Raw genomic sequence first — 11,811 nt, 5'->3', positions numbered from 1 at the left:
TTCACAGACCATGGTACATTACACCAGGGAAGAATGAGAAATTTTGCTTTCAAACTCAATTATTTTATCTTACATTATTTTTAGAGAATTTAAGCAGCGAGAAGGCGAGAGGGTTTGGTGAACCTGACTGAAAAACAGGGATGGATTCCAGATCCACTACCTTCTAGTCTTTTCCTCTTTTTTGGTATGAAAAATACATTTCCAATAAGCTTTTCATTTACCAATACACCCATGTGATTCCCAGTACCCGCTGGTCACTTCAAGTATTTGATCTCAAAGGTGTGTGTGCCAGACAGAAATGCATGTATGAAAATACCACACATGGCTTCGGCACGGTTTCACTTTTTCTTGCCCTGTTTATTAGCCATGTAGTTCCACTTTAAATTTTCAACTCCTTTCCTGTCTGTTCTAAAACGCCAACAGTGTGGCTAACTAGGCTTTCTTGATTCTTCTACAGTTTTCTTTTCTACGTGTTACCTGCCCTTTCACTGTCTATGTTACTGTGTTTTCTAATTTGTATACTGAAATAGAACCTCACAGAAAACATCTTAAATTATAATGTCTCTCTTTCTGACTTTATTTTACACTAATTTGTATCATAGTTTAAGGTCAGATAATCTAGATGTTGCTTTCTCTGACTTCCATCTAGTTATCTACATTTTTACATGGCTATCTTACAGAAGTTTAAAACACTAGGAGGTATTCAGACACCTTAACACCTTTAACCTAATTCTCTCAGACATTTTTCCTTCTTTTTTCCCTCAAACAGGAACTTGATCCTTCTTCAGGTTTGATAATAAATAAGAGAACGAGTCATTTTCTTATGAAATATAATTTTCAAAAATACAAATGAAGCATTTCAGAATGATTTTTAAAAGAATAAATTAATTTGGCACAGTTGAGCATTCAGTGTTTGCTATATTTCAAGTTGGAAGTACAGTAATAGTTTCAACAGAACTGAATTTTCAAAATCACTGCCTGCAGATTCAGAGCTTTGTGTAAGAGAGAAGAGAATAGGGGAGAAAGCCCACTCAAGCCAGCAATCTGGAACGTAAGTTTTCACAGATACACTGAGTAATGAAGGTGACATGTGGGGGAATGTGCTAACAAGAAGCAGGTTACAGGAAGGAGCAGTAAGCATGGAATTTCTACCACATGTAAAGTGAAACGACGACGACGAGGACGAGGACCAGCAAGAAGAGCTCCTCTTAAAGAGTCTGTGTGGACAAAGGACCAGGACGACGACCAGCAAGAAGAGCTCCTCTTAAAGAGTCTGTGTGGACAAAGGACCAGGAAAAGAATCCTGTCTTCCAAATGGGTAACGTAATACAGCTGAAAGGAGAAGCAGCAGAAAAAGACACGAACTCTCTCTCTCTCTCTCTCTCTCTCTCTCTCTCTCTCTCTCTCTCTCTCTCTAAGGTTGAAAGAAGCCACTTCTTTTGCCAGGTTCTCTGCAGCTCACACCTTGACAGGGCTCTCAGTCCACTGCCTAGCAAGAGCGCCTGCCGGGTTCTGCTGCTGGCGCTACACTTAATTATTGTACCTCAGGAGACGTTCTCTCGTTGAACCCTGGCTTTGTCCATGTGAATTTACAGCACCTTTCTGTGCTCTTGTAAAGAAGACAATAAAAGGGAGAGGGGGTGAGAGGCCAAAGGAGAACTGGACAAAAGGAGTGGGATCAGGAACAAAAGGCTTAGGGCAAAGAGCCCGCTATTTGAAAGAGGGAGGCTGGGAGCAGTGCTGGGTCAGGATGTATTTAACTGCGGGAAGATGGCTGGCTCGGCTCGGCAGGGGCACCTCCTACCTGTCTGTGTGTACAGGGCTTCCCTTCAGGCTGGGCCAGGCTGACCTGACCCGGGCTCTGCTGGCAAGGGGCAGCCCTGGTGCCCGGTCCACCAGCCAGACACTCAGAGAAGAAAGGGGGAACGGCGGCTGCTCGGTGTTGCTGGCGGGCACCCGGAGGGCTCGAATGTGACAAGAGTGCCTATTAATTCCTCGCTGAAAATTTCTCAGATTTATTTTTAAACTTACATAGAGTCACTTCCTATCACACCCTATTGAAGAGTGCCTATGCTCCTACCAGAAGTGCTACTTTGAAGTTCGTGAATAAGATGCAGTTCAGGAAATAGCTGCGCTGATGCTGGCACGGAAAACATCAACTTGGACTCTCTTTCCTAACAATATTTTTAATTCTCTCAGGCCACATGAAACCGGTAATGATTTCAGGTAAAATTACGTAGCATTCCTCACTGGAAAGGGGGGAGGGAAGTCAATTACACAAAAGAAAGCCCTTGTCCTTAGGAGCCACACAACTGCTTTCTTCCTCTCCAAGACTGCGTGATAAAACACAGGAGAAACGCATGGCAAGCCTGCTGCTCCAGCGAAGGTGTCCACACGGTGACGTGGAGCCAGAGCACGGGACAGAGACGATCACATGCCCGGCTCTCCCACAGAGATCCTTCTCCTGGTCAAACGCGCAAGACAATCTGCGGACCACTGACCTCACTTCAAGTACTGTAACAAAAGCACATTTTAAAATGCAACCGATCTCATATGAAAGCTACAATAGTAATAACCAAAATGCCTCCACTTCATATTTTTTAACTCACCCTGAAAGTACTCATTAGGATGCACTGAAAGGATCATTTTCAAAGACAGCAACACGGATGAATTTTTCAAAAATAAAGCATGTAAATTATCAGATGATTTTATCATTATTTCTGAGGACTTTTTGCCATTATTATCTTTAATTAAAATGTTTTTACGTGGCACATTTATGCTTAGTTTCTTGTACTTAACTTCTAATAAAAATCCAATCATAAAAATTATGACCATTTTTTCAGTTTCGAGCCAAAGGAAGAAAGCAAAGCAAGGGGTAAGGCAAATGTTATAAAATCTACAAAATAGGCACTGACGTTTCATTATAATTTAGAGTATATGTTTTATTTAAAATTGACATATACACCAATAAAAGCTTAGGAAGAAATTTAAAATGGGGTTAAATATTTTCTGAAAATAAAATATATCATTTAAAAGTATATCTTTCAAAATAATGAACTCAACTACTAAAAAAAAAATCAAACATGTACAAAAACGGGTGCTTCAGAGGGGCTAGTTTTCCCCCAGGGTAGGGCAGAAAATAAATTCTATAGTTATTACTTCTCTGATTCTAATAGAAAATATTGCTTTGAGAAATTTTAAAATTCCACATTCGGTCATGCTTTGGCTTACAAACTCAAAATAATCTTGTAAATTAGTATAAATGGTCTTGAATTTTTTTCCTATTTCTATTTTACTGTGCTTTACAATCTGGTTTGCTTGCATATGAAATTCATTGCTTTCCTATTGTACACTACTAAATAGCAATGCTTAAAATATGATAGATTAATTAATTATCTCATAAAACCATCCTCACACATCAGCCAGTACCTCAGGTAATGAGTAATTCTGAGGTGCGGTGCTCAGACGTAGACGCCTGGCCCTGGCAGCACTGTTTAATTTCAGAAATGAATGGAGTGCTGAGGACGCCTGTCAACTAGTTGTCACCCACGGGCTCAGGGGTAGGGAACTACAGAGTCAGAGACAAGACTGGGGTTACAACACCTTCCTACCAAGCGGAGCTGAAAAGAAAGCAGCAAGAGGGATAGAGCTCTTGCAGTGTTATAAAGACTTTTAATTACTATGCTATTAACATGTGATTGTGCTTGGTTAAGAGGGAAAGGAATAAAATCAATGAAATAACCATTAACAACGGATGTCAGAAAACAGCTATGTAAAAAAAGACTTTTCAGACACTGAGATTTATGAAGAAATTCAGACAATAGTGTAAATAAAATTTAGGGAAAACGAAAACTTTATCAAAAATATTTCAAACTTGAGAAATGTTTCCCAAAGCTTTTAGTTTTTTTTTCAGTTTTAGAATTTTAATTGCCACACATGAAGATGGCATTTCAGCCAGCCAGGAGAGTGGCATTGCAGGTCACGCACAATTTCCCTCTGAATAGGAAAACTCTTAGAATCAGAACAATGAAATGGGTAAGCTGCCTATGGGAAAGAAACACATAAAAACGGCAAAGATTGTTGGAATAAGCATCATTTGAAAAGCTGGATGCGGACAAGACACAATCTAAACCGTGGAAGGGTCCCGTTACCTACTAGGTGAGTAAAATGGGCTCTGTGTATTTTTTTACGCTTTAGAAAGTTGACTAAAATATCAAACACAGGTGGTGTTTTGCTTTAATCCACACCTAACTCCTAGATTCAGAAAGAAACAAATTTTAGTATGTTCTAGAATAGAACAGTAATTAACCAAATTACCTTATTTCATTCACTATTGGATCCATTAAGCAACTTACTTAAGAAATACAAATCCTAGGCATATTAAAGAAAGCAAGTCCATAGGAAGGGCTCGGGGCAGCTGGTGTTATGGATAAACCAGGAATTACATTTATGCCTGGTGAAGATCAATGAAGAAATGACACCAGTGTGCACTCCAATCCGCGACCAAAGAACGAACTCATGATTCGAAGCAGGAAGATCTTTGTTTTTCTCTTCTTACAAACTGTTTCTTTAAACCATCTTTAAAGGGGATTCCCCCCTTTGCTAGTTATGTACTTTTTTGTGTTGCCATTGCAATTCCGTTATTGCTCATGATTTCAGCTATCAGTGGCTTAAGCATCTGTTGTGATCAATAGCATGGCGTTAAAGTAGAAGAAAAGGCTAAATGTGATTGCTGTGTTTGAAGCCAGGCTTTCAGTTTTCTAGTGCTGTTCTTGTATTTCATATGAAAATATTAAATTTAAGCCAGAGGTTCAGAGTAGCCGCACATTCGCAGCTTTATGTATTAAGTTTAGCACTTGTCGTTTTTTAAAAAATCTAGAATACTGGCATAGGTTAAATAAAATCTGGTGCGCACCCTGCAGTTTTACAATTCCATTGCTAGTGGCCATACATCTTTGATGGCAAAACTACATTGGTTGTAGCACCATAAAAATCAATAAATATTAACCTTTTCTGACACTTGGTGCATGGACGCTTTATCAATTGCTGTCAGGTAATAGAACAGCCTGTGATGAACTATATTTCTTAGCTAAGGAATCCAGAACAAATTAGAAATCAATGTAGATTAACAGACTTTTTAAATTAAAAAAATCATCAACAGATCCTATTTCCAATAAAAAAGATCACAATAGGTAGGAAAGTTATATTTGAGTGGGTGCCTTTGGAGAAGTATGAATAGCAAGCAGCACTGTAATAAAAAAGACTAACCGTTATACATGTTTCTGTCTGTAGACAGACTCTGCTTGCATCATTATATGGATTACATATAATCCACTTTTAAGCTTTATGTAACATGCAAATTAATTAGAAGGGGAGAAACTGCTTATTCCATTAGAGCATTCTATCTTTTGGCTATATCAATCTACACTCTTCCGGATGAGACACAAAATATCTAGCATCCTTTTGTAGAAGCTCTAATAGTAACTTCTAGTGTATAGCCACCTACTACCCCCAGAGCCTGAGTACTGGGATACTGGTCCCAAACTGACTTTACAAGCAAGAGCTTGTAGCAAGAGACTGGCTACAACCTCTGACAAACTGCACATTAAGACCTCCATTCTAGCTCCGTCATGGTGAATATCTGGTTCTTCCAAAATTAGATTTGCCCTTCACAGCAGAGGTTAATTGTCACTAAAATGCCTGTGGATCTTTGAGGATCCAATGAGCTAAACTCAAAAGTGAATTCCCTTCCCTTCCTCCCTCCCTAGGTAAGGGAGGGTGAACAGGGATGAAGCCCTGTGGACCACAGTCCTCTATCGACTAAAACACCAGTTGGCCTCTGAAGTACATGTTTCTAACATGACCAACACATTTTAGATTTTAAACTTCAGAATAGGCTTTTTTTCCCCAAGCTGATCAAAGTCAGACAAGTCTGGTCGCTCTGTGTTGAAGTCAGTCTTGCTCAGCATCATTGGCAGGGCTTCGCTGCATGATCACGGAGCCGCCTGCTAGGTAGGTTATTTCCTGGCCCCTCACTTTTTGCCACAAAAACACCAGTTGACAAAAAATAGAGAAAAATACGCAAGTTTGCTAATCCACCCAAGATTATGCAAAGCTTCTAAAGATGGTTGCGATGTTAGAATTTGCCTCTGGACACAAGCACCTCTGCGAGGCTTTCCAAGTAGGGAGAAGCTTACTCTCCATGTTGCGGGAGCGATGTAGGTACAAAAAAGCAAGATTCAGAGAAACATGAACTCCATCCTCTACCCCTTTTCTGCAGTGTGCAAGAAGAGCTGACAAGCGTGTGGCGCTGACAGGTCTGCAAAGGTCCCACATCCTCCAGCATCTTGGGAAGCAGGAGCCGGGCGGTGTGCATGGCCTCGCACCCCGACTTCAGTGCTCTCCAGACCTTCAGTACTTGACACTCTCCTGCCTTCTTGCAGAAATCACCGAGGAGGTGGAGAGGGAGGACGGAGTGGAAACAACCCAAGCACCAAGATTCCTTTGTCTGCTGTCTGCAGGCACACTGACCCCCAGTGACCATCACAGCCAGCAAAGCTGGGGAAGCTTGCCCCTAGACGTGTTCTCTAGGACGAGCGTCTTGGATGTGGTTCTACATTGACATCTTGCGGCACGGGCTGCGCATCAGGAAAGTGCTGAAAGGAAAAAGCCTCACGGACTTCATGTACTACTTAAAGAAGAAAGAACTTCCGTGGTGATTAATGCATTTAGTGCCACTCAGAGTCACTCTCACTTATAATAACCCCATTGGTCCTTGGAATCGCCAAATATTTGCTTAGCAGTCTCCAGAGTGGCTTGTCTGTGAGCCAGGGCGAGGGAGAACACTGGGGGCTGTGTGTGCCACAGACGTCAGGCAGGGAAGATGAGCTGACAGCACGGAAGAGAGCGGCGCTGAGATCAGGGAGCGGGCGGGATTGGCGGCAGGCCTGGGTGCATCACGGAAATCGTAGGCAGGGTTTGTGAAACACAACGGGAGAAAGCTCCTGCAAAAGCTAGGCCTTCGCTCACGCGTGGGAAACGGAACGGGGCTGTACCGTCAAGTGTCGGGCGGGGGGACATTAGGTGACGCCCCAATTTCCCTTCCCGTGTGGTGGTCATGCCGCCCTGAGCTGAGGAGCTGGCCGCCTGCGTCCATGTTCTGAAAGACAGCAGCTACACTGCACAGGTGCGCTTCACAGAGACAGACTCCTCATTTCTCACAAAAGCCTCACCGGAGTAAGATCTGTTCGTGCTTCCAGACACAGTGAGAGTGCACAGCTAGTGAGGGACACAAACCCCGCCACGCCACGCCACGCCACGCCGACGCTCACAACTCCCAGGGATAAAAACCCTTCGCACGCTTGCAAGATCCCCTGCGGCCCTCTTTAACTGTGGAGCCCGGCTCTCCCTCCAGAGTGCGGGGCCGCCCCAGCCCCACCGCGTGCTCGGGTCTCAGCCAGGTCTCTCCCACCCTCCGCTCCATCTGGCTCTGACATTTTTTTTTTCCCATTTCTTTACTGTCAAAGTGAAGCACAGGGGGGTTACCGTTTCCTAGTAAGGCAGTGAGTACATTTCTTATCCACCTGTTACCTCCGCCACCCCCTCCCCTCTCCCCCACCCTGAGTCGTACCCTTGTCTCAAGCAGACTGACTGCTGTCACGACAAGCTCCCTTCTCAGTTCCTCTGTAGCTTCTGCCATTCTTCCTGCAACAAGTTCCAAGAGGCCTGACATGGTCACACACCACTTGGGCTTCTGCCCAGTCTGGGCTCAAATAGCTACCCTCTCATGTCTGTCTCCCGAGCAGCTGGGATTATAGGCGGCGTCTCCACACTTGGCCCCCTATTTTTGGAAGTGAATAACAAAAGTGATCATAGCAGGCACAGTGCTCTGCAGGTTACCTGGTACAATAACTCGCATCACAGTATCCTTAGAGACTGTCACTTAAAATCGGTAAAGTTGATGTGAAAGAGTGGAAATGCTGCGATAAGTATTTTAAATACTAACAGGTAAATCTAATAAGCATTACGCAAGGTGTTCATGAATAAAAACATGCCATGGTCCCCTACAAATATGGAATTGCAGGTTTCAGTTTTAAATTTATTTACTTTTTAAAAGTCTTTCTTTCTAATAAAGTTTTAATTGTATACGCTGTCACCAAAAACCAACTAATCAATGAATCAATATAAATAAAGGCATATAAATGTGATACCTATATATGGGGGGGAGGTGAGAAAGGAGAGATAAAGATCTGGTCCATTCAGGTCCATTAAAGAAAATGGGCACCTCATGTTCTTGATGTAGTGATAACTAATGAGGTTGAGCATTTCTGCAATACTTCTTGCAAGAATATGTTTTAAAATACCTATTCGTATTTTACAAAGATCAATTTAAGGGAGATTTCTGTATAATAGAAATACTGATCTTCTACAGGAAAACTTGTTTTAATGCCCTATCAATCTTATGTGTTGCAAATAATCTCTCCTAAATGATTGTGAAACTTCATTTTTCTGTTTTCTGGTTGTTATTCATGTCTTATGCAGCCATCCATTACTTATGTCTCCTTCCATTATGTGTAAAAGTTTTAAGTGAAAAATGCAATTCATGTGAAGCTATTCTTAAAGACTGTCTATTAATTACTTGAACTCTGCATTACTTCTTCGCATATCATTTGTTTAGTGTTTGTGGGTGATTTAAGATCTGAAACCACCACTAATTTTTAAAGTCATTCCATATTGATCTTCTGATGTCAAAGTATTATTGAGGTACCTCATTGTACATAAAGAAATCTACTTGTTATGTACTGTTTCTAAGTAGAAAATATAGCAACAGTCTGCCAATATGTAAATATCTAAAATAAGATAGATTTTGTCATATTTCAATTCTAACACTTCAATGATTTACTCTCCAGAGTCCCGATTTCAGAACGAAAAACAAAGAAAAATGCAATTGGAAGGTGAAAGTCTAACGGATGACACTGCGATGCATGTTTAGATGAATAAATCTGTGTTACATGTAAACATGTAACTGGAACAACTATACTCAAAAACGATTGTAAATGTCCCTTTAGAACTGAATGTCCCCTTCAGGATGAAAGCCGGCGCGTGCACATCACCTGCCCGGAGCTGGAGCAGGTCGACCTAAGCCCACTAGCTCTTGGTGAGCTAACAATGGTTTCCTCTTCCTGGATTTTATCACCGAGCCAAGGACACGGAGAGCTGTCTGTCACTGGTAGGATGGCCACTCCCCAGCCCTATTTTCTTGGTGCAAACATAAGGAAGTTCTTTTGTGAACTGATCATTTTCTAGAGGTCACTCAGACTATAATTTCAGACCCTAGTCACCATCCTGATGGTCTTTCTTAGGAAATTGGACCCAGTGGGAACGTTTTCTCCCTCTGCTCAGTCTATGGGTCAGCATTTTCCTTTCTTTGTAGCTCTTAATTCCCGTAAGTGACAATTATTTAAGACACAGTTAGAGAAGGGGCAATGTACATTCATCCAATAAAACCTAAATATTAAAAAGGACAGAAAATTCAGCATGGTTACTAAGGATAAATGAAACGGTATTTAGCATTTGAAGGAGACCAATGAAGTAGTACATGAGTAAATGAGGGATGTTTTAAAAGAAATGGTTAGAGGTAAAAACAATTAAAAACTAAGAAGAGCATACTATGTGTCAAACAGACAGATTATCTCAATTATGAGAGGTTAATATTGCAGTCAGAGTGAAGAAAAAGGTGGCAGAATCATTATAATAAATAGTAACTGGAAATCCACCCAAATCCAAACTTTAGATTTTAACCAGAACATGATAAAAACAAACAAACAAAAAAACTAGATCAGTACTGTGACTTAAAACACGCACACACTTTACATCTCAGATGATAGATGTGTGGAAAAATTACATTAGACTACCCTGTCTATTAGGAAAACCATGATTGAATGTACATGATGAAAAAGTCCAAAACTGTTAAGATAAGCCAAAAAAGAGAGGTAAGAATTCTGAATTTTGTATGGTCCACTGACAAACATATGGGCACAACTACAGGAAGGGGTGAAAAAGAAGGAACTGGCTACTCAAGAAACACAACTGCCAAAGCTCTCAGTACAAATACTACACAGACCATAACAAAATCTACGCACAACTGATCATCTACAATACAGTGCTCCAGGTCTACCAATGGCATCACCTTTTTTCTTTCTTTTTTTTGGGGGGGAGGGGAGAGGGTGGATCCTGGGGCTTGAACTCAGGGCCTGGGAGCTGTCTTTTGAGCTTCTGTGGTGCAAGGCGACTGCTCATACCACTTGAGATATAGTTTCACTTCCAGCTTTGACGGTAGTATAGTGGAGATAAGGGTTTCCTGCCTGGGCTGGCTTCGAAACACAATCCTCAGATAGGAGCCACTGGGACCCATGTTACCACTTTACATGGTGAATATCAACAACTGATCCAAATTCAGTTACATAATTTAAAAATCTTAAATGAATATTGACAATAATCTGATTTAACTGTTACATTAAAAATGGAATTTACCAAGAACATACAGGATGTGCTATGCATAAAATATGGTAAATACATATAAAACTTTTAAGTTCAAAGTGAAGCGTCATCCATAAAACTGCATTTATTCTATTAGGACCACTTTTAAAGTTTTAATTCTTATAATTATGAAAGATCTAATTCCTATAATACATCCCCAGTCCATGCCACTTCAAGTGTTTCTGCTCCCGTGACTAAACCTTAATTGATAAAAACACTTTGGAGATAATGACATTTGACCCAAGAATCATATATAACAACTGTCATAAAGTAGTGGCATAATAGTGGTTACACTGGACTAATTACTAGTGAGAAGTTCAGGCCAGTTACTCTGTCTCATCCGCCACCTCCCCCCCCCCCCCCACCTCACCATTAAGTTAAGATTCGTAGTAGCAGGGGGATACGTTTGTGAAGTTAAACAGGACTCTTAAACAACAGCTTAATACTCGGAAAGTAGTGTGTGTTCATTTACAAGATTTGTCCCATATAATGTGGTCAGTTATTTATAGCAAGGTGGAATTGGGTCAATGCTACCTTCTGGCTGTGTCTCAGATTCGGGAATAGAAACAAGTAGGGTGTGAAAGCCCCTCCCCTTATGATCCTCACAGATTATTCCCAGGAGAACCTCCAAAAGCACCCCACACCTTAGACTTTCACCTGGAAGATGTGTAAAGCTGCTTTTCTCCACGACCGGCCAGGGGCTGTGCCTTGGGGAGAGGGGGAGACACTGCAGGATGGGGTCACCTCTGTCAGGGAGTAGCATCAATCCATGCACAATTCATGGGAACAAAACATCCCATTCAAAAACTTGTGACGAGAATCCCAAGGTCTCAACATCAGAGAAAACTGATTTATAGTTACCTCAGAATGTTTGTAGCGTATTGGCAACCTACTAGCTAAAGAAACAGAATATAAATTTCCCAGACTCAGAGAAATTCACAAAACTTTCCACACTAATAAAGCTTACATATTATATCACCTTTTATCATCACACATACAGCAAAAATATTTTCAATTCATATTTAGGAAATAGTAGGAGGTGCTTAGATTCCACAGGATACATCTTGTGTCACTGGGATCTTAGTATCCAATTTTCTAGAATTATATGGTATTAGAGGGTTAAAGAAAGACACACATCATGGGGCTGGGGATATGGCCTAGTGGGAAGAGTGATTGCCTTGTATACATGACACCCTAGGTTCGATTCCCCAGCACCACATATACAGAAAATGGCCAGAAGTGGCGCTGTGGCTCAAGTGGTAGAGTGCTAGC

The 11,811-nt window shown here is 41.3% G+C and overlaps 1 protein-coding gene across 1 annotated transcript in view; it reads right to left on the bottom strand.

Annotated features, from left to right (window-relative positions):
• Positions 1–11,811, bottom strand: part of Znf407 (zinc finger protein 407) — a 368,981-nt gene that overhangs the window by 92,217 nt on the left and 264,953 nt on the right.

The sequence above is a fragment of the Perognathus longimembris genome, chromosome 15, assembly GCF_023159225.1.
Source record: "Perognathus longimembris pacificus isolate PPM17 chromosome 15, ASM2315922v1, whole genome shotgun sequence".
NCBI classification, from domain to species: Eukaryota; Metazoa; Chordata; class Mammalia; order Rodentia; family Heteromyidae; genus Perognathus; species Perognathus longimembris.
This window is presented reverse-complemented; position numbering and strand designations above follow the sequence as displayed.